A 22,294-nucleotide genomic window follows, 5' to 3' on the forward strand; every position below is an offset into this window, starting at 1 on the left:
ATCCCTTTGTTTACCCCTCACCTGCATCACCTTGTTCCCTCTCTCCCATGACCTGGACTTCCTCTGTGTCTCACATGGAACTGTGAACTCACCCTGACCCAGTCTCTTTAATTCACTGTGACAGCCTCGTCCCTGGGCCGCACAGCCATGGCTCCGGAACAGCTCGCGCTGATAACATGGTGGTAATTCATTAACTCGCTCCCCACGCCCCGCCGCCAGCCCGAACCCGGGACAGTGCCATGCCATCACTCAACTCAACGCACGGTTCATTTGTCAGCGCTCATTTTTGCTTCATGCATTCACTTCCATCCATCCATGCACTCTCTGAACCGAGCCACTGTGGTAAAGTTTGAGTTGAGTTGGTATGCAGTCATGTGATACGGAGGGACAAAACTATTATATACAGTACAACCCAACCAACTATCCTGCAAGCTGAAAGCATCGATGAACAGGCCTTCAGCCAGAGGTTGGTAGGGGGACCGATTAGTGATATCAGCTCAGCTGGTTTAGATTTAGGTTTGGATACCTTTGGCTCTCCATAACACATGACTGGAAACTACTATCTTAAGTAATGTACAGTTAAACCAGAGAACAGAACGGAACAGAGCTTAAAAAGGATCCAGTGGTCTTTCATGTTTGGCCTGTTGGATGTAACACACAACATATTTCAAGTTTACAGGTGTAAAAGAGGTGTAAATGAGTCGGTGAAATTGGTATCCATATAGGTTCCACTAATTGCTATTCCAAAATATAATAGAGAGCCGAATGCCTCCCCGATAGGCCAGTATGGGACAGCTCTTACTTTGGTCTCCTTTGGCACCCTCCATGTTAACACCATGAGACAGGACTATTCCCTGTTTGGCCACCATGGGCGAATCACTCAGGTTGTGTGTGTTACATCATACAGTACATCATTATTTTGCCGCAAAATAAGCAGCAAAAGCACAAAAAAAACTATTGCCATAGCATGACCTCCTTGGCTCCTTCCCACCTCCCCTTCTCCCCTTGCAAATAACACTCCACATAACCAACAGTTACATTACCACAAAAGCCAGAGTTGACGAGGCAGGATGTGATCTGTTCGGTGGTGAGATGGGGGATGGTTGGAGGCAGTCAGAGGGGAAATTGTTTATGCACGGTTCGTTAGGTTTTTGTGAAGTGGCATTTTCTCTTTTCCATTTACTCCCCACCACCACGCTAAGTAATGTTTACCTCCCTTTCTTTTTTTATTACCTGTAATTAGTCCCGTACATTAAAATAGTTGCTGATGTCTGACTAATGGAGAATATCACACCTCACAAACAGAAAGACCGGGAGGGAGGGAGAGAGAGAGAGAGAGAGAGAGAGAGGCATATGTTGCCCTAATGATATTGCGGTGTCATACTTTGTTTGTTTTTTTAGTTTTTTTTTTTTTCAAAATCATTCATTTTAAAATGACACGTTATTTGAATCAAATCTCAGGGGCAGACATTCATTGTGACATGCAGAGTTCTAGGAAATGACATGTGTTGAAATTGGCAAAAACAATAGTCAGGCAATTGGGCTGTAGGGAAGCTGACAGACAGACATTGTTAGAGACAGACACTAGAAAAGCTGAAAGAGTGAGATGTCGGACTCATGGGCAGTCCCCAAAGCTGCAGGGGTGCATGTAGTTATGCATATGAACCACCCAATCAGGGGTAAGCTTTGTACACAATCCAATAACATTTTACATTGATTGTCTAACCTCTTTGTTTGACGATACAAATAAAGAAAAAGTCATTTTGCATGATTTCATAACTTGGCAAAGGGAGAGTAATGTGAGAAAAGGCAATTTCACAGACTTCTCAAGTGTTTCCAGACTTGACAAAATCTCTTGATTGCTATGGCCGACTAAGTATATCTTCTGTCAGGGATGGATGGCTCTGCAGCCTCCAGAACAGCACATTGATGGCACATTTATGCAAGTGGATTTCTCACAATACAGTGTGAAAACGAAGACTCAAGAATCACCATCACAGCTTGGTTTGGGTGTGTTGCTAGCGACAGCTATATTTGCACAGTACTCACATACTGTAGTAACGAAACACTTTCAATACATGAGAGTGAGAATCTAAAAGTCGTGCTATCAGCCCCAAGTGATCATGTTGGTTCAAGTTTCATGGATACCGGTATGCACCCATTCGATTTGTGCATTATCTTGTATGCAACTTAAACATTTTATCTGTTTTGTAGAGGAATATGGGGTCACCAAAATCAGTAGGGTTTGTCCTCCAGGTACCTGTAGCTTTTGCCCAGCAAATTATTGGGGACAGGCGTACACCTGCCTGACTGGCATTGCCATTCTTGATCCCCAATGCAAGTGGTCTAATAACAAAGGAACAATTGTAATACAATGAACAAAAATACAACTTGCAGGCCCATGGAATTCTGAAGCACCATTAAACAGTGTGCTGCTTTAATGTTAGTCAGAATACTCTCACAGATGACTTGCATCATATTTTAATAAGCCAGTTGACCTTCCTCTTGCAAAACAATGGAAATGGGTAGCCTAACTTTTCCCCTGAAGATTAAAAACTAAACCAGAATTTGGGTTTCCTTTTAACACGCTCTGAATATTCCTCAGTTATTATTTTTTTTAAACCAAAGCACTTACAGCTCTGAACTGTAGTAGGGATAACTATAATTGGGATAATGGTGTATATTGCAAAATGAGCACCATTTTGGCTATTTCCGATATTGGTATGACCTTCTAGAGCAACTGTCTTTTAAGATGCTGCTGCAGGTGTTCTGCTTTGCTCCGGGCGGCCTCCAGCAACACACAGGTATGACAAAGAATATATTTTGACATCTATTGTTTACTTAATTGTTAATATACCATAGCAGTTAAATATAAAATGAAGCTGCTGTAAATGTTTGTATGTTTATTCATGAGTAAGGTTTATGAGCGTGTTGACATTCTCAGTTGTCTAAGAGGTAAAGAACAAGACACTCACCTCTTGTAAACTTTCCTGCACACCTGTGTCTGGGTTTATATTACTGCATCTTCTGTTAGCATAGTCAGTACCTAAACATTATAGAAAAACATTGTTTTATCAATGCAAACCAGGGCAAGAGAGGAGAACTCACTGCTTCACTTTGAACGGTTGCCTCTTTAGGTGGGTTGGCAAAAAAAGGGTTTTATCTTAGAAGGCTGTTGCCATTGAGGTGTAACCCTCACCCTCGAAGCTGTACCGCCTTGAACCAATGATTGTGATAATGACTTATATTGCAAGAAACTGCTACTCCTCCCAAAGGCTCAGTACCACATGAACAAAAATAGATTACTTTGACCCTTCTTCTTAGCTCAACGCATGTTTCTTTCCTGGTATTTTTCTTTTTCATGATATTCCAGGACCACTGCAGGAATATTTTCATGGCACTGCAGCTCTTTGACCCTGCGGCAATATAGCAGTGAACTGTTGATCTAGGAACTGAAACATAATTCTATGGTCAAACTTATTCCAAGACACTCCAGATAAAAGGATCCACAAAACGCCCAAAGTGTACAAATGTACTGTAAAAAACGGCTTATGTGCAGCAATTTGACGAAGAAATGTGCTTTGCGATGCCCTATGTGGTTTTGCATGACTATCTAACTCTTTCAGCTTTAAAATGTGGTTCACAATGAATGATTTCTCAACAACTTCACTGTCTCCCATCCTCACTTATAACAAGTTATTTCTGAGGATGACAAGTGGCATTCCTCAGATCCTAATTCCTCAGAAAGTCTGTCTGGAATGTGTTACACCTGTGAGAAAGACTTAAGCATTGGATAGAGAGAGAGAGAGAGAGAGAGAGAGAGAGAGAGAGAGAGAGAGAGAGAGAGAGAGAGAGAGAGAGAGAGAGAATTGTACATTTCCTTTTTCATTCTCTTCTCTATATTCACTCCACAGAGAAATGTCAGTGGGCTGTGATTTCCACAGTAAGACCTTAATTATACAATGAGCCAACTCTTGCTGTCACATGGGGCTGAGGTCAGTGTGTGTGTGTGTGTGTGTGTGTGTGTGTGTGTGTGTGTGTGTGTGTGTGTGTTCGCGCGCGCGCGTGTGTGTACTGCATACTGTATGTAACGTGTGCCTGGCTGTGAATGTACACATGACTGTATGAAAAGTAAATACAGTACATGGCTGTCATTGTGCCTGTATGATTGAGTGTACAGTAACTACAGAGTATAATGCATGCCTGTGTGGAGGTATATGTATGAGATTTTGTGTAAATGTGTGCATGGTGTGTGTTTGTTTAGCGTGTAGCTACTGTATACCTCATTAGACATAGATTCTGCAGCCTTCAACCTGCCAGTGACTGGAGCAGATATTGTATTCTGGTGACAAGCAGACAACAAGTCCTCACCAGGGAGAGCCGGTTGGGTTAGGGCTATTATGAGAATAATTCTCAATACACAGAGGTGGAATTATGTTTCAACCGTTTCAAATAAAACAGGCTCTGAGCCACCAGGGGGGCCCTGAAGCGGTTTTTATTTCCCTAATCAGGGGAGTAAATCAGATTCTGCACAACAACTGATCATTATATCACGATTTCCTTTATGACCTATCAAAAAGTTCACATAATCATTCTCAAAATAATTTCACAACAAATGCGTTGTTGAAATATGCCACAAATAGGGGTGGCATATAACCTGCGGACATTGCAACAGACAATACTGACAATAATGGCAAAAATGTTGAGCATTGCAAACAACGCTAAGATGTTTCTACAACAATGATAAAAGAAAGGTTTGGGACCGAATGACTGCAGGGTGAAATAGTGTTTCCACGACATCCGAATAGTCACTAACTACTGGCCACAGGCCCCTGGACAGCAGCTGCATTGACAGTTACTTCAAAACCATGGACAGCAGCTACAGTTACTTCAGGACCACGGACAGCAACCACGGTTAGTTCAGGCCATTACTGCAGGACCACGGACAGCAACCACAGTTAGTTCAGGCCATGGACAGCAGTTACAGTTACTTCAGGACCACGGACAGCAGCCACAGTTAGTTCAGGCCATGGACAGCAGGTGTAGTGACATCTGTGTGCTATGTTCACGGCGGGTTGACATACGTAACGTTCAGACTTGTGGTGCACCGTTGCTCCGATCCGCACCAAACCTGGAACAAACATTGTTTAGGGGACTGCAACCAAGGACAATGTCTCTGTGGGTCTAATTGAAATAGCTTTTGCCTCTGCATTGTGTAGAGCCCCCTCAATGTGATTTAAATTTGAATTTTTGGCTTCTTTTTGGAAGCCAATTATAGCCAATCAGTATGGATGGAATATGACATGTTTATCACAATATTTTTATTTATACTTTATTGATCCCAAGACGGAAATGTAGTCGCCATGAGGCACCACAGCAGTAAGATACAGTTTCAGGGCAAGAGAAAGTACTGTAGATACAGGGTAAAAACATCACACACAAAAGAAACAACATCAAGCATGAACAATAGTATACAAAAAAGCCTTGAATCATAGAAATTAGAAATAATAAGAATACACACAATATTAAATAAATACTGTACATTAGTTAATTTGTTCATTCATTAATACACTTTTTGTGGGGTTTCTAGAAATCCTCAAACCTGCGCCTGTCTTCTCCAATACTGATAAGAATTTAACTGAGATTGAGTTGCGTCAGTAGTTGTCAATGGATTTTTTAAAGGATGCAGCTCAGCCCAGAGGAAGCAGGTGAGAGAAATAACAAGATGAGAAATAAGTTGCACAGGCCCTCCGGTCCTTGTCTTCTCTACAGCAGTGCAGCATCACAGACAATCAAATCAATCATGTATAAAAAAAAAAATGAAACTAAAACAATCAAAATATGTAAATGTACAAAACGAATGAGGAATTTGTTGTCCTGAATAGTACATACAGTAGCTGAAATATAATAGAAAACAGAACACGTACTGTACAACAGCAGAACCAGCGCTATCTGTGCACATTATGGTTTAATGTCATTTCAGTCCAACAGCGATGAATTATTCCTGCAATAGTGTGCATGGCAACAGAAAGTTTTGGGGTATTCTTGGACTGTCTGGGACAACCTTATCGTGTATAAAATGTGCAAACTACAATAAATGTATTTTATGGTTTGGTTTTATTCAGTTTTCTTTTATTTTTTTGTTCGCCGGCACTTGCTTGCCCGCATCAGCATTAAGCCATTTTAGACAGGAACCCCATTTCATAACTATACCTTTCAAGACGGGAATCCCTTTTAGGGTTATTGCTACTATGTGTTGTATATTGTCATTTTCGGGTGGAAACCTTGTATGTCCAAACCTTCCTTTTGTTTTGTTATTATTTTTTAAAACGATTTAAAATAGTGACAATAGCCAAAAAGCGAGGCGTTGTGTGCTTGTAGATCTGCTATTTTCACTACTTGTGTGTGACGCTTTTGTATGATGAAGTAGGGCATTAATGTATGAATAATAAAAAACATACACATTTTTGTAGATACAAGATTTCTGCCTGACAGTGACGATATAGCAACATAATGTTTTTTGTATTTTTTGAATAAATATTTGAAAACTTAGGTCAGAATTTAGATGGTGTATCGGGTGATGTTTGTCCTTCAGAATCCTTTTTGCCTTGCTCAAACACCTGCTGTCAGATGGTAGGGAGCTTCCCAACGCTGAGCCCAGACAACTGTAACACCTTCTGCAGGCCTCGCAGGTCCTGGGAGGAGCAGGCGGTGAAGGTCCCTGTCAGGATGCTCTGAGTTAGCAAAAGTAAAAGGATTTCAGGGCACTCTCTCAGCTGCCTGAGGTGATACAGGTGTTGTCTATCCTTCTTTCGCACAGTTTTGGGGGCATTTTCCAATTCAAGTTCTGCTTGATGTACACACAGAGCTACTTAGAGCTGCTCACCCTTTTTTCTGTGCCTCTGTCCTCTGCCGTTGCGTACGAGGTTCATGAAAATATCTTTTGTTTTTCAAGATAGGCTGTTTGCCTGGAATCAATGGGACACATATACCGGTACCTCCTCCAGATGCCCTCTCAAAATGTAGTAATTTAGATAGTATTTAGAAAATACTGAGATCTATATAGCCAAATACAATTTTGAATCTTGAAATCAAAAGGCAAAAACCAAATCTCCCTCTGTTGTGCTATAAAGACTACATTTCACAGAAACTAATGCTGTATAATTGAATGGAAATTGAAGTGAATTGAAAAATCAAATGGAACTCAAATTTATGGTGAAAACTGCGTTGGCTGCTCGCCTCTCAGTGGGCGCATATATGACTGGAAATGCTTAAAAGAGCTTCTCCCCTACTTCCTTGCAGCCATGTGAGTTACTAGAACCCGGCCAGCCCAATCTGCATACATTAGTCAAAGCACTGATGTGGATTTATGCACATCACTTTGATGTGTTTGTTTTGTATGTGATCCACTGTCCCTGTTTGAAATTCACAGCAGGGGAGGGGGGGGGGGGGGGGTGATGGTGATGGTTGGGGGTCAGCACGGGCATTCAGCTGCAGGGTTAATGACACAAAGAGAAAAAGCTTGGACTGGGATGTGATTAAAAAGCAAAATGTTCAAAAACATCTGAACTGACAGCTGTTGGTGGAATTAATGATAAGCATGGGACTGGTTATGCTGAAATGACTTCAAAGGCAATACAAGGATCTGATATCTGTGTGGAAATTATATCAGTTCTGATATTCAGTAACCTATTGACCAGAAGAAGAACACAAGGAAAACTGCATCAAGACAGGGATTTTCAGTATAGAACAGAAAACACCTGCTCACTGCGTCTAGAGTTCTTGTCAAGAAATGACTCATTTATACTTGGTTGTACAACAGTGCTGCTCACCAATATAGTCGATCTACAAGCCCACAACGCATTGTACGATGGAGTCTAATTCAAGCTGTAAGCACTACTAAAAAGAATGAAAAGGTTCCTAACATTACTTCGGCAATGGTACAGTACACTGAATAGTTTTGACAATATCAATATCATGTGCCTAAAATGTGTATGAATACCTTCGTCCACAATATGCTGTTCTTACGTGAAACAGGCAGGGTGGGGAAAAAGGTGATAATGATCTCTTGATTTCACCTCTAAAATCATATCCTGGATTATTAAACGTTGGTAAGCACAAACAACGGGGGAGAAGAGCTGTGTTTCCTAATAATTACCCAGGCTGTGGCAGCCTAAAACTTTCTAATTTGTCCCGGTAAAGTTTCATAATGAAACAAAAGAATAATCATAATCATACAAAATATTTCTCGTTGTCCTTGCCTATGTGCCTACCGGTATGTACAGCCCTCAACTTTTCTCACACACAGAGTCTGCTTAGGCCTAATTTATGCTTTGTCTTACAAATTACAAAAACAAATATACACGCTAAACAAGTTGTTCGCTTGTAGATCTGTTATTCTTCCTCAGACACGCATCCATAGCTCCATCTCCCTTTTTTGGCAGCATACTAGTCAGGGAAAATTAGCAGAATAACTGTCAAATCTGGGAATAAATTCCTTACCAAACAAGTTCTTCACCAATGTGTTCGTAAAGGTGTCTAGTAACATCTCTAACAAAGATTGAAATTCAACATCCCTAGCAAAATGTTTGACAGCTAGGGTAATTCTGGGTCTCATTCACTTACTATACACTGTTCTATAAGGGAAAAAATCACTCCCAAAAATATGCTTTAAGTGGGATGTGAGGGGTCTAACTATGTGTTTTTAATTATTCTGAATCCATTGCAAGCTTTTGTTTTGCACGAAAAACATTCCTTGGGCCAAAAATGGACCCCATACACCTTGTGTAAAGTGATGACTCATCACTAAACCATTGTTTTTTTGCGTCTGATTTTGGCCCAATGAATGTTTTTCATGCAAAACAACAAAACAAATATTTTTTGGGAGTGATTTTTTTCCCTTATAGTACAGTGTATAGTAAGTGAATGAGACCCAGAATTACCCTAGCTGTCAAATTTTGCTAGGGATGTTGAATTTCAATCTTTGTTAGATATGTTACTAGACACCTTTATAGTAAGTGAATGAGACCTAGAATTACCCTAGCTCTCAAATTTTGCTAGGGATGTTGAATTTCAATCTTTGTTAGATATGTTACTAGACACCTTTACGAACACATTGGTGAAGAAATTGTTTGGTAAGGAATTTATTCCCAGGGTTTTATTAAAATAACCTGACTATACCACAACAATGAAAGACAACTTGGACGATTTGAGTTTGAAGTATGTAATATATCTGTTGAGCCTGATAGTGTATTATAGCCTACTTCGTGGTATGATGATATCGCACAATGAAAATATCAAAATATTACAACAAAAATACTTCACAGGATCTTTAAGCATTATTTGCAAAGATAATTTAAGGCTCAGATGGCAACACAAGTACACGCCAAACCTTTTTAACCACCTCGAAACAAACCATAGCCAAACACAGCCAAAGGGGTTTGCCATCTACAGTATCATAAGGGGGATCGCAAAATGGTCACTTTTCACCTTATTCTGAACAAGGTCCATAGATTTGTGGAAAGAAATTGAACTTGTGCTTTCTCAAATGCCTTTTTTCCCAAAACAAAGCTTCAGTCCAATACATTTAGAAAGAAAACAAAACTACATCACTCCAGCTGCTCTGTGTCCAGACTATCAATCTACAATCTTTAGAAATCTAAAATCTCTCTAAATAATCACACTCCCATTACACTGCAGCAAGCAGACCCAACAACACACACCTTCTTCTCCTAGGGGGGCAACCATGTTGAAAAGCAGTAAGGAATGTTTTATAGAAAATTGGACACCCTTGATGCAGAACTCTTATGAAACTTCGAGGAGTTGCAGAGAACGCAATCGTTTATTTTTACAGAGCAGCACCTAGGGGCAAATAAAAAATACTGTTCAGTCAGCGTGATGCAAATTACCTTTACAAATGACTTAATGGCCCAGTTCAACTAGTTGCACCATTTTCTTTTTCTCTCTACACACACCAAACTGGGTACTCTGATAACGGGTACAGCAACTACTCTGACAATGGGTATTGCATAACCGAGTGGGGCAATCATTCCTAACTTGCATCACAGGTTCCTGACTTACCGAACAGACCAAATATATTTTAGCGCCTTTTGTGCTTTTATTGTGTTATATTCTTTCATTCACACACATTTACACACCGACAGTACAGCCAAGTTACCACACTCATCGGGAGAATTGTAGGTTCAATGTCTTTTTCAAGGACACTTTGACACAAAGCCAGGAGGAGCTGGGGATCGAACATTCTGCCTTCTGTCTGATTGAACAGCCACCGCCTTCTGGGGGGGGAAAAAGTCTGTCAATGAAGGCCATGTTGTGCCTCAAGTCATGATGCAAGCATGGGTGTGTTTGTCATCCTTTTCTAAAGTCTTAAAGTCTAGTAGTAGTTTGAATGCTAGGCACAAACGTAGCAGAAGTATGCATTTCAAAAAGAACATCATGTGTGGTGTGGATGCACAGATGTTACTTGTGAGCATGGACCCTGGTTAGAATATGACCACCGACTTATCTTTCGTCTCTCTGCCCTTGGTTTCCTCTCTTTCTACACTGACCTGCAATACAAGCATAACAGAAATAAATCTAATTTAAATAAAAGGTGGAAGTATTAGGTTATGCTGGCCTTGAGCTCAATTTCCTTCTCTGATCCAAAGTCAATTATTTATCACCTTTTGCGAATATCCACAAAATCTTAAACCTTATCTCTTCCAAACACTGATTTTTTGTGTGATTTTTTACTTGATCCCTATTCCTCAAGCGGTTAAGTCGAAGCGGTGTTGTAAAATGTCACTGTGTGCTTTGAATTCTGAATAGGTAGACTTTTTTACAAGTCTAATTTCTTTTCCCCCTCCATCCCCCAGTGGGGCCAAGCGGGCAAAAGAGCAACATACACAAATCAAATTCAGTGCATTCTCATTCCTGTTTTGCGGAGACCAAAAGCTATCTATTTTTTATTGATGAATATGGAGTATGCATTGTTTCAGAAAAGGAAAAGAGAATAGGAAAATATAGCAAATATACCACTGTATATTTATGTAATACACCCTCCTCTGTTTTTAAGTTATTCCTGTGATACAGGTCTAGGCCGTGCAGCACCATTAGTATTTATGATCATGAACAACTCTCCCCTTAATAATGAATAGGTGAGTGACTTTGTGAACTCAGACAAAAAAGTTTTCAGGAGTGCCTTCCATAGAGAGTCACATATAGGCCTACTGTATTTGAAACTGTTGTGAAACAGTAAATGTACAACCACTCCCGGAAAGTCAATAGTACGGCCAGTCCATCACTACTTATTATTATACCTCCAACCAGGCTAGAAGGCATACACATGATCTCATGTTTTTTTCTTCTTTTTTTATATTAACCACTCTTGAACCCTAGTGTCCTTATTCTGAGAACTTTAGGCAAAAATAGCAGATCTACAAGCTCACAACGCCTTGCAGCGCGAGGTGTTGTGATCTTGTAGATCGGCTATTTTTGCCAAAGAGCTTTGGTTTAGAGGGGAAAAAGAGCAGACTAAGAACAGAGTGAAAGGTCAAGTTTATTACGTATTGAGGGTTCGAGTGGTTAAATATCTGAAAACACAAATTGACATGAATCCAAAATACACTGATGATCGTGCTGTCAAACAATGAAACTATGGAATCTATGAAAAGGTTGTGGGGGTCCCTGCTTCATCTCTCTCTCAGCTAAGGGGTCCTTGGCCTGAAAACGTTGAAGACCCCTGCCATAGTGGATACTAGTAGTGTGAGCCCAGGTCTCTGCTCTCTGCTCCACTGTCCTTGAGGTTCACTGCTCTCGGCCCCTCTAGTGCCCGAGGACACTATAGAAAGTCTTAACCATCACCTTTTTTATGGGAACTAATTAGCCTTTCCTTCCACCAGCTTTCTTTAGGATTTATGACCATCCGCAGGAGGGTAATGAATTACCAGAGCGGGAAAAGATATATGCTCCATTGAGAGATTTAACGTACATATTAGCAGTGGAGATTCTATCCCTCGCTTCATCATAGCAATCCTTCTTCACATCTTGTCAAAGAGGGACCATTCATGTCATTCAGAGACAGTTAACCTAGTTAGGACACATGCTTATAATAGAAGGGAATCCTGTTAACACTGGCAGTCCTAATTATTTTCAAATTCCGTGTTTAGTCTCAAGCTGTCATCGTAATGTAATGGATTCTCAGAGAAGCAGTGTTGCCGCAGTGTCATTGGTAGTTCAACATTTAATTTTAACATCTTATTTTGATTCCTCAGTAAGCATTTTCAAACATCTGTGTTCCCACCAGCGTCCCTAAATATGCGGTGTGTTGTTTTTCCTTTTTATCATTGTATTCCATCCTGTCAACTGAAACTGAAACTAGGACCGCAGTGTAGGAAGAAATCTATTAACAATTCAACATTCTACTGTAGCGCATAATTACACCACAGATCTTATAGTCTCAATAGGTGGTCATTGACTGAATAATAGAACAGAAAACATATTTATAAACAGAATTACTATTCTGGAAGTATAAGATGGAATCTAAAATTCATATTCTTTGTGCATAAAACATTAATATTGCGTCGTACATTGCTGCATATAATAGTGACATGCTGTGTTAATATAGATGAGCATGCTTTATTGCTTTTACAGACAGACAGAGTGAGAGTATGGCGGGGTCAACAAGTTTTCTTAATTAGAAAAGAGCAATCCAAACACAGACATGTGATTAGTGATCTCAAACTAATACATCAGTATGCATTAACTTTCTGACTGAGTTTTGACATTGTCTGAAAACAGACTTACAGTAAGACAGCATAACATCCACACTGAAACTGAAACAAATACATATTTATTAAAGTACCTTTTAAGTTGCATTTAATATTTTAGTTCCCTAGTTTTTAACTAGTTTCAGCCCACTGGGGATAAATAGCTACAAAAAAACTCAATATAGGTAGGCTAAAGAAGGTCTTTTTTGTAGTGTATTAAATGTATACAAATACTGTATAAGGTATCTATTACCTCATGCAGTCTATTATCTCATTATGCACCTTATTTATGTGTAAATATGTAGATACCTTGTTATCTGATTATTCAGATTATGACATATTCGCTGTAAAAGCTGCAGCAGGACAAAATTGCAAAGAGGGAAGAGATGTTTAGGCGCTTTGTGGGAGACACGTTCAGATTTAATTGAACGGTAGGTTCCGTACGGAACCATTGTTTACTTAGAGATGGAAGGATGACCTCCCACTTGGGTAATGACGCCCCCTGGCGTTCATTCAGAGAAACTACTTCAGCTCCCGTACTATCAAAGGTAGGAAGGGCCTGTCACTCAAACCGGAGTGACCCGCCTCCAGGCTATATAATCCCCCGGAGGCGGAAGTAACATCCTCTTAATACCACTCTCTGCCACATTCAGTGAAACAGAGGGGCATTACGTGGGAGGTCATCCTTCCATCTCTAAGTAAACAATGGTTCCGTACGGAACCTACCGTTTACTGTCAAGATTCCAGGATGACCTCCCACTTGGGATTCTTAAACTCCCCGATAAGCCACAACCTACTCTCATACCCCCACACACCCCTCATATGGGTGAGCACAGCCCAGACGGGCGTGACCCATCACCCAGAAGGTCCCAGGCCCACCGGACCTGGGTGTGAAGGAATGAGAAAAAATAGAGAGAGACCCTGAGAGACCGAAGTCCGCCTCATTCAACTAAATGAAAGGACAAGTCCGCCTTATAAGTAAGACACACTATATAAGGAAAAACAGGGTCCCCCTCCAAAACACCCCAGGTGGCGACATGCCCACCTGTGGGAGGGGAAGATCCGACTCCTCTATGACGTAGAGGAGGCAGCTGCACCCAGAACCGAATGCGCTAGCGAAGAGGATTCAATATCCAGGTGATAGTAGGCTGCAAAGGTAGAAGGCGAAGACCAGTTCGCCGAAACACAAATCTCCTGAACGGAGACTCCCTTTGCCAGTGCCCACGAAGTAGCCACACCCCTAGTACTATGGGCTTTAAGTGCCGCCGGCACTTCCACGCCAGCACTAGAGTAGGCCAGCCTAATAGCATCCACAATCCACCTCGAAAGAGTGGGTCTAGACACCGGCTTTCTGACAAGAACATTGCCCATTTCCACGAAGAGCTGAGAAGAAGCTCTAGAACTAGCAGTCCTGTCACAGTAGGCCCTCAGTGCCCTGACAGGGCAAAGGCAATTCAGCCGCTCATCCTCCACCGAGACAAACGGAGGAGGATGAAAAGCCAGAAGAACTACAGGCTCCTTAGGAACCACCATGTTCTTAGGAACAAACTTAAGATGAGGCTTGAGCAACACCTTGAGATCATTGTTCATAAACTGCATGCACTCCGAAGACACCGAGAGAGCCTGCAGATCACTAACTCTTTTAGCTGTAGCCAACGCTAGCAAAAGAGCCGTCTTGAAGCTCAAAAGCTTTAAAGGCATCCCTACAAGCGGCTCAAAGGGAGCCCGACATAGGCCCCCAGAACCACCTGCAGATCCCAAACTGGGAACAAAGACCTAGTCACCGGCCTCAAACGTTCAACTCCTTGCATGAACTTGATGACCTCCGGGACTTTAGAAGGTGCCTTGCCCGCCACCCCCAGGTGACAGGCATTAATAGCCGCCAGATACCCCCTAAGGGTAGAAAACGCAAGACCACTTTTCAAGCGGTCCTGCATAAATTCCAGAATTTCCTGGGCTGACGCCACATGAGCCACCACAGGTGGAACACGCGACCCACACCAGTCCTCAAAGGCATTCCACCTTCCATCATAAGACGCCCTCGTCGAAGGCGCCTTAGCACTTTGAATGGTAGTAACCACTTCAGAAGAAAAACCGGCCGCCAGCAGGTTTAACCTTTCACGTGCCAAACGCACAGGTCTAGGGCCTGCGGGTCTTGGTGGAAGATCTCCCCCTTGGCCTGACTCAACAGACCCCTGCACTGAGGCAGCCGCCAACCCGGTTCGCAAAGGAGAGGGGCGATCGCCGATCTCCACGTGCCCTTGTAGGGAGCCACCAGGAGCATCTCCAGACCGAACCTCCTGACTCTCTCCAGAGTGGGACGGATCATGTCGAAGGGGGAAAACGCGTACAGTAGACCTCTCGGCCACGTGTGCGCTAAGACGTCCAACCCCAAGGGGGGACTGCCCTTCACTGCGAAGAACAACGGACACTTCGTATTCTCCGCTGACGCAAACAGGTCCGCCACTGGCTGACCGAACTTGCGAAAAATTTGGCTCGCCACCCTGGGGTGGAGACACCAATCCTCGTAGTGAGGACCTCCCCTGGACAGGAGATCTGCTCCGCTGTTGAGGAGACCCGGGACGTGTACGGCCCTGATCGACTTGAGGCGCGACACGCACCAAACCGTCAATTCTCGAGCCAGACGATCCAGTGGCAACGAAGACAGGCCCCCTTGTTTGTTGACATAAAACATGGCCGTCGTATTGTCGGTCCTGACCAGAACGTGACAATGTAAAATCCAAGGCTCGAAATGCTTGAGCGCCAGGAGTATAGCCATCAACTCCAAATAGTTGATGTGACGACCCCTCATCTCCAGGGGCCAAAGCCCCTGCGCTGTGCGCCCCTCGTGAGTGGCTCCCCACCCACTGAGGCTGGCGTCTGTCGTGATCGACTTGTGGGAGACCACCTCGTCCAACGAGACTCCGCTGGTGAGGAACCCCTCCGCCCGCCAAGGAGACAGGGCGATCGCGCAGGAAGGGGAAAACCGTAACCTTCTTGTACTTCAAGGAGGGCGGGATCCCGAGAGGTAACATCCAACGTTGAAAAGGTCTCATATGAAACCTGCCTAAACGCAACAGATGTACTGCGGAAGCCATCATTCCCGTCAGTACCATACAACTCCTGTAAGTGACCACCTGGCCCACTTGAAAGGAGTCGAGGCATTCCCGAAACCTGTCCACCCTCTCTTCTGAGAGACGGGCCGACATGTCGGACGAGTCCAGAAGGACCCCCATGAAGGGAAGACGACGTGCTGGAATCAGCATGCTCTTGCCGTGGTTGACTATGAAACCCAAGGCCTTCAGGTGAGCCAAAACCACTTGTGTGTGACGCGCCACTTCGTGGGCGGAGCTCGCTGAAATCATCCAAACGTCTATGTACGTCGCCAACCTGACGCCCTGCTGTCTCAGAGGCGCGATGGCAGCTTCGGTCACTTTCACGAACACCCTCGGGCTCAGTGAAAGACCGAAAGAGAGTACTGTGTACTCGTACAGGCGTCTCGCTGAAATCATCCAAACGTCTATGTACGTTGCCAGCCTGACGCCCTGCTGACTCAGAGGCGCGATGGCAGCTTCGGTCACTTTCACGAACACCCTCGGGCTCAGTGAAAGACCGAAAGGGAGTACTGTGTACTCGTACAGGCGACCCTTGAAGGCGAAACGTAGACATTTTCTGTGTGGAGGATAAATCTGAACGTGCCGATAGGCGTCCTTCAGATCCACTAAACAGTGGAAATCCCCTTGCCTGACCGACCGTAACATGGTGGGTACTGTTAGCATCTGGGACGTAGCCCCCCCCCCTTTCTTCTGCACCAGGAAATAACGGCTCCAAAATCCCAGGCAGGATTGGGACTCGTCCAGCTCCACTATAGCCTCCTCGCTTAGCAAGGAGCTGATCTCCTCTCTCAAAAGATCTGCTTTTACCCCTCGCGCCCTGGTATAAATAACCCTGCTTGAAAACGGGGGTATGTCTGCGAACTGTAACCTGTAACCTCTGGTTTACTGTCAAGATTCCAGGATGTCATCCTTCCATCTCTAAGTAAACAATGGTTCCGTACGGAACCTACCGTTATCGTTCGGAATACCCAATGGCTCGGGTTGCATCATTTTCACTGGTTCGCGCAGCGCGCCAGCGTGTTTTGAGAGAGAAACCACACCACTGTGCTTCCGCGACGTCGGAGCTTTGGGCGACGGGACCGGAAGCGGTAGGCCTGCGTATCCGTCTCCGGAACGACCGGAAGCGGAGAGCAAGGGCTCAATAGGCCGCATGGCTGAGGAAACACCTTCTGGTTGTACCGCTTGACTAGCGGAGCGTTTTGGCGGTGGGACCAGAAGCAGGGAGCGAGTGAATCCGTATCCGGTGTAACCGGAAGCGTTCGAACTTCGCTTGATAGAGAGGCAGGAAGAACATAGCGGTTCATCTGATAAGCAGACTCGCCCACAACTAAAGCATTCTCCCTGGGCGGGGAAGGAACTTTACGTTTAGCCCCTGCTCTAAGGCCTTTATGTCTGTCCCTTGACAAGGGCTCATAGTGGGCCGACAGAATTTGTAATTCCATGCATTGTCCACGCGAGGGATATTCTCCTCGCGTGTATGGGGAACCATATAATTGTTTGACAATAACATTACTGGTTGCTGATAAAACCTGTGATTGACTAAAGAGTCCTGACGGGACTTCATCAATTTTACAGGAGGCATGCATTTATCTTAGCCCCTGTCCTAAGGCCTTTATGTTTGTCCCTTGACGAGGGCTCATTAGTAGGCCGGCAGAATTTGTGACTCATTGTTAATTCATTGCATTGACCACGCGAGGGATATTCTCCTCGCGTGTAAGGGGAACCATCTAAATGTTTGACATAACATTACTGGTTGCTGATAAAACCTGTGACTGACTAAAGAGTCCTGACGGGACTTCATCAATTTTACAGGAGGCATGCAAGATGGAGTCGTCTGTGCAATAGAGTTGGACAGAAACAGACTTTGTTCTTTCAACAGATTTATCTGGGACACAAGAGGCATATACATTGACATTCTCATTTTCATTTCCCCGACGCGGGGTACAGAAAATAAACGTCCTCGTTTGGGGGGAGGGGAACCGGGTGACACCACGGACCCCTGCCCCAACACAATCCCCCTCTACAATGTCCGCAACTAAAGCATTCTCCCCTGACAGGGGAGGAACTTTTACGTTTAATACCTGCGCTATGGCCTTTATGCTTGTCCCGTGACGAGGGCTCATAGTAGGCCGAAAGAATTTGTGACTCATCGTTAAATTCATTGCATTGTTCACGCGAGGGATATTCCCCTCGCGTGTAAGAGGAACCATATAATTGTTTGACATTAACAATACTGGTTGCTGATAAAACCTGTGATTGATTAAAAAGTCCTGACGGGACTTCATCACTTTTACAGGAGTCATGCAAGATGGAGTCATCTGTGCTAGTGCAATAGAGTTGGACAGAAACAGACTTTGTTCTTTCAACAGATCTATCTGGGACACAGGAGGCATATACATCGACATTCTCATTTTCATTTCCCCGACGCGGGGTACAGAAAATAAACGTTGTGCCCACCACTCTATACTGGGGTCTGACAGAACCCAGAAAAGATTGTGCTTGTGTAACTTCCATGAGGATTGTAGCGCTTTAGTGAATCCAACATCTCCGTTGCAGAAAACCAACGTCCTCTGCCATCGCTCCACCCGCCTGACTGGCGGGTGGAGGGGCAGTAGAGCCTGATGAGGACTGGGGGGGGTCCCTACAGCGACCAGTTGAAGTGCTGGCGCCGCAGGGGCATTACCTTTCACTGTAAAGACAGGGCGAGAGCCATCCTCCTCCGCCATGTCCTCCTCCTTCTCGTCCTCAGAGTATCCTGAGTACGAACCCTCGCTCTGACTGGAGCTCAGGTCCGATTCGCGCCTGAAGGATCGGACTGTTTTGCTAATGTTCACGTCGAAGGGGACGTCCCCGACGGTCACATCACAACGCTACTTTTTAGGCACCGCGCCCGTAGGAGAAATGGTCACCGGAGGGATATTGTTAGACTTCTTAGTCACCTTCCTCGCGGCAACTCCGCCAGACCCGCCAGCTCCAGTGACAGTGGAGCTAGCTGCGGTCGGCTGCACGGCAGGCGGTGTCTCACGTCGCTTGGCGCCATCTTGACCATGGCGCGCTGCTGAACAAGCGGTGCCCCGGACGGCAGCGCCGCACCTTGACTATCGGTGCGGGCCGCCTGGGGCGGACAGCCTGGGCTGTAGGATCCAGAGCGTTAAGCCCTCCTGGTGGAGCGCAGGCTCCGAGGCCTGCCCTAGCCAGGTGGAACCGATGTACCATAGCGAAGCAGTGTAGATAACGTTAACAAGGAAGCTGTCGAGCAACGAGCTAACGGCTAATGCTAGGCCAAGCTTGGTTCAGGCAGAGGCCTGAACAAGCTAACAGCAGAACAAACATACATTCCCTCGGCAGAAAGCAAGAGGGTTCATAGCGAAGCAGTGTAGCTAACGTTAACAAAGGAAGCTGTCGAGCAACGAGCTAACGGCTAATGCTAGGCCAGGCTTGGTTCAGGCAGAGGCCTGAACAAGCTAACAGCAGAACAAACATACATTCCCTCGGCAGAAAGCAAGAGGGTTCATAGCGAAGCAGTGTAGCTAACGTTAACAAAGGAAGCTGTCGAGCAACGAGCTAACGGCTAATGCTAGGCCAGGCTTGGTTCAGGCAAAGGCCTGAACAAGCTAACAGCAGAACAAACTTTTTGAAAAGTAGTAGAAAACCGTCGATTTGAGACGGGAAAAGGTGATGATATTTTTCTAGTACGGGTAAAATTCAACACTCACCGGTGGGCGCCTCCTATGGCGCCGCTTTAGGCTAACGAGCGAAGATTAAATAAAATTGGCTGAGTTTCAACTAACTGAATGTGAACGCAGAGAGTGAAAAAGAGGATGTTACTTCCGCCTCCGGGGGATTATATAGCCTGGAGGCGGGTCACTCCGGTTTGAGTGACAGGCCCTTCCTACCTTTGATAGTACGGGAGCTGAAGTAGTTTCTCTGAATGAACGCCAGGGGGCGTCATTACCCAAGTGGGAGGTCATCCTGGAATCTTGACAGTAAACTATAGACCGATGCCCGTTGGGTACTCAGGAACAATGCAACAACTGTGTCCCTTTTGTGCCCAGGCAAGTGTGGGGAATTTGACAGGTGTGGGGAATTTGACAGTTCAAGCTTAGGCTGGGGTTGCAATGGCAGTCATTTGGGAGAAGTCAATTCTCAACATATATACGTACAGAGATTCCCTGCATTTATTGTAAGATATCTTTAGTAAAATGATGACATTAGGTTGTTATGGAAGCTGAGGAGAGACATGGTGTGGTGAAAGGGGGCCTTTCTGTCTTGCCCCATTGTTAGTACAGAGGAAAAGGCTTCAGTAAGTGTCACAGTAATTGCGCATGTTTGAAGTGGGAACCAGGGCTCTGCAGGTGAGTGAGTCTCTCTGTGGCTGTTAGCACAACAGATGTCAGGTTGCACTCTTTTGAGGTTGTATAGCCTCAAATCGATACCCTCCCCAACACCACCATATGTACACCCTCAGTCCACTGGAAAAGAATGTGGATAGAAAGCCCCCGCTCCCAGAATAGGTAGCTCCGAAGTCACCAAAATCCGTACTTGGATTACCGATTACAAACTGTCACCATACCTTGGTAAAACAGAATCCATTCTTTTTGGGACAAGACATTCTGTAAGTGAGATAAATGTAAACAATGTCAAGGTCAAAGTTGATGACACAGTAATCTCATGCAAAGAAGTGATTAACCTTTTGGGCTGTATTCTTGACAAATACCTGTCTGGTGACAGCATGACAACAAAGGTGTTCAAAAATGTAAATCAAAGAACAAGATATTTGGGCAGAATTTGCACTTTTGTCAACAAAAGTGCCCTCAGGAGTCTTGCCAGGGCCCTCGTTCAGCCCCTTTTTGATGCTATGCTAGTACCTCCTGGTACTCCAACATCAAAATGTCACTAAGACTAAGCTCCAAACCTCCCAAAACAAACTGATTCAACTACTTCTTGACCTGGGGCCCATGCATGACCCACTCCCCCCCCCCCCCCGCACACACATTTTGCTAGCCTAAGATGGCTCAGGGTAGAAGACTTGGTTAAACAACAAAAATGGGATTGGCTTTCAAAATATCGTCAATGCAACTCTGCCCTCAATCCCCTATACCCGCAAATCTGACTAAACACCTCCAAAACATTTGCAACACCCACAGCCACAACACTAGAGGGATAGCAAACAATGATCTGGTAATACAAACCCATAAGACAAATATTGGTAAATTCTCCTTCTACAACAATGCAACCCATGTGTGGAATTCCTTGACGCCTGCCCTTAAAACCGCTGTCCTCCATCAACGCTGCCCTGAAAATTCACCTTTCAGGAGGCCAGAGGCAGAGCTTATCACTCCTCCCATAGACGGGCGGGAAGTGATCCCCCCCTAACCTTAGCCCCACCTTTTTCCGTACATATAGTTTTTATACTTGCAATGATATTGAATGTTTTTTGTGTCAGTGAATTGGATACCAAGGACCTCCAACATAAACAAGACACAAAGGATTTTCTTTGGGGTGTTCCTTTTAGGCAAGGTGTTTGACTGTACTACATTTTTCTTTTTTTACTGTACACATTTTTGTCTAATAATAATATATTCAATCAATCAAAGTCCCTTTCTACAGAGTTTGTGTTTGTGTGTGTGTGCATTTGTGTTATGTGTGGCTGAGGGGAGTGGCATGTTTATCTTCTAGCGCTAGAGTACAGCTTTACCCGTATAGGGTTTAATCGTTTTTGCTCTTAATTGGATTCAGTGGTTTATAATTCATCATCTGAAGACGTTGTCAGGCCCAATGAAACGTCACAGAGCCATCTGGCTGTCAGCCACGTGGTGTAGACATCCTCACGGTGGCCATCACAGGATGCAGGATCAGTCGCGGTTCCCTCAGGCGTATGAAGGGAAAACAGCTGCAGGATCAGGGCTTCCCGTCAGCATGATTCTGTTTTCCCCGTCATCTTTATTTTCTGTTCCGTGATCAGTTCCTCTGTCGTTTTGTGTAAAGGTGAGATGTTTTCATCCGTTCCTTGTTTGATCTCACCTCCACAATTTAATAATCTGTTTCCTCCCTATAATAATCACCCCGAAGCTCTTTGGACTTTGGAGACACACACGACATTGCACACAGCGATGCAATGCATACAGTAAATGTGCACACATCATGCCACACACACTCACAGACACATAGTCTGCACCATAACATTGTGACGTTTGTTTCTTGTTTTTAATGGTTTCTTATCCGAGTTTGTGTTATCCGAGCGTTCTTCGTTGCTGTTTAGTTTGAAGTCGTTAATATAAACTATCAGCCTCTGCGCTCACCTGTCGCCTCTGTTTATGTCTCAGATTTGTATTCATTTCCATGCCCTCATACCTCTGCCCCCCTCCAACTCCACCACCCCACCCCTTCATTCCTATCCACGATCACAGC

This window comes from Nannobrachium achirus (assembly GCF_963921795.1).
Source record: "Nannobrachium achirus genome assembly, chromosome: 11".
Classification (NCBI taxonomy): Eukaryota; Metazoa; Chordata; class Actinopteri; order Myctophiformes; family Myctophidae; genus Nannobrachium; species Nannobrachium achirus.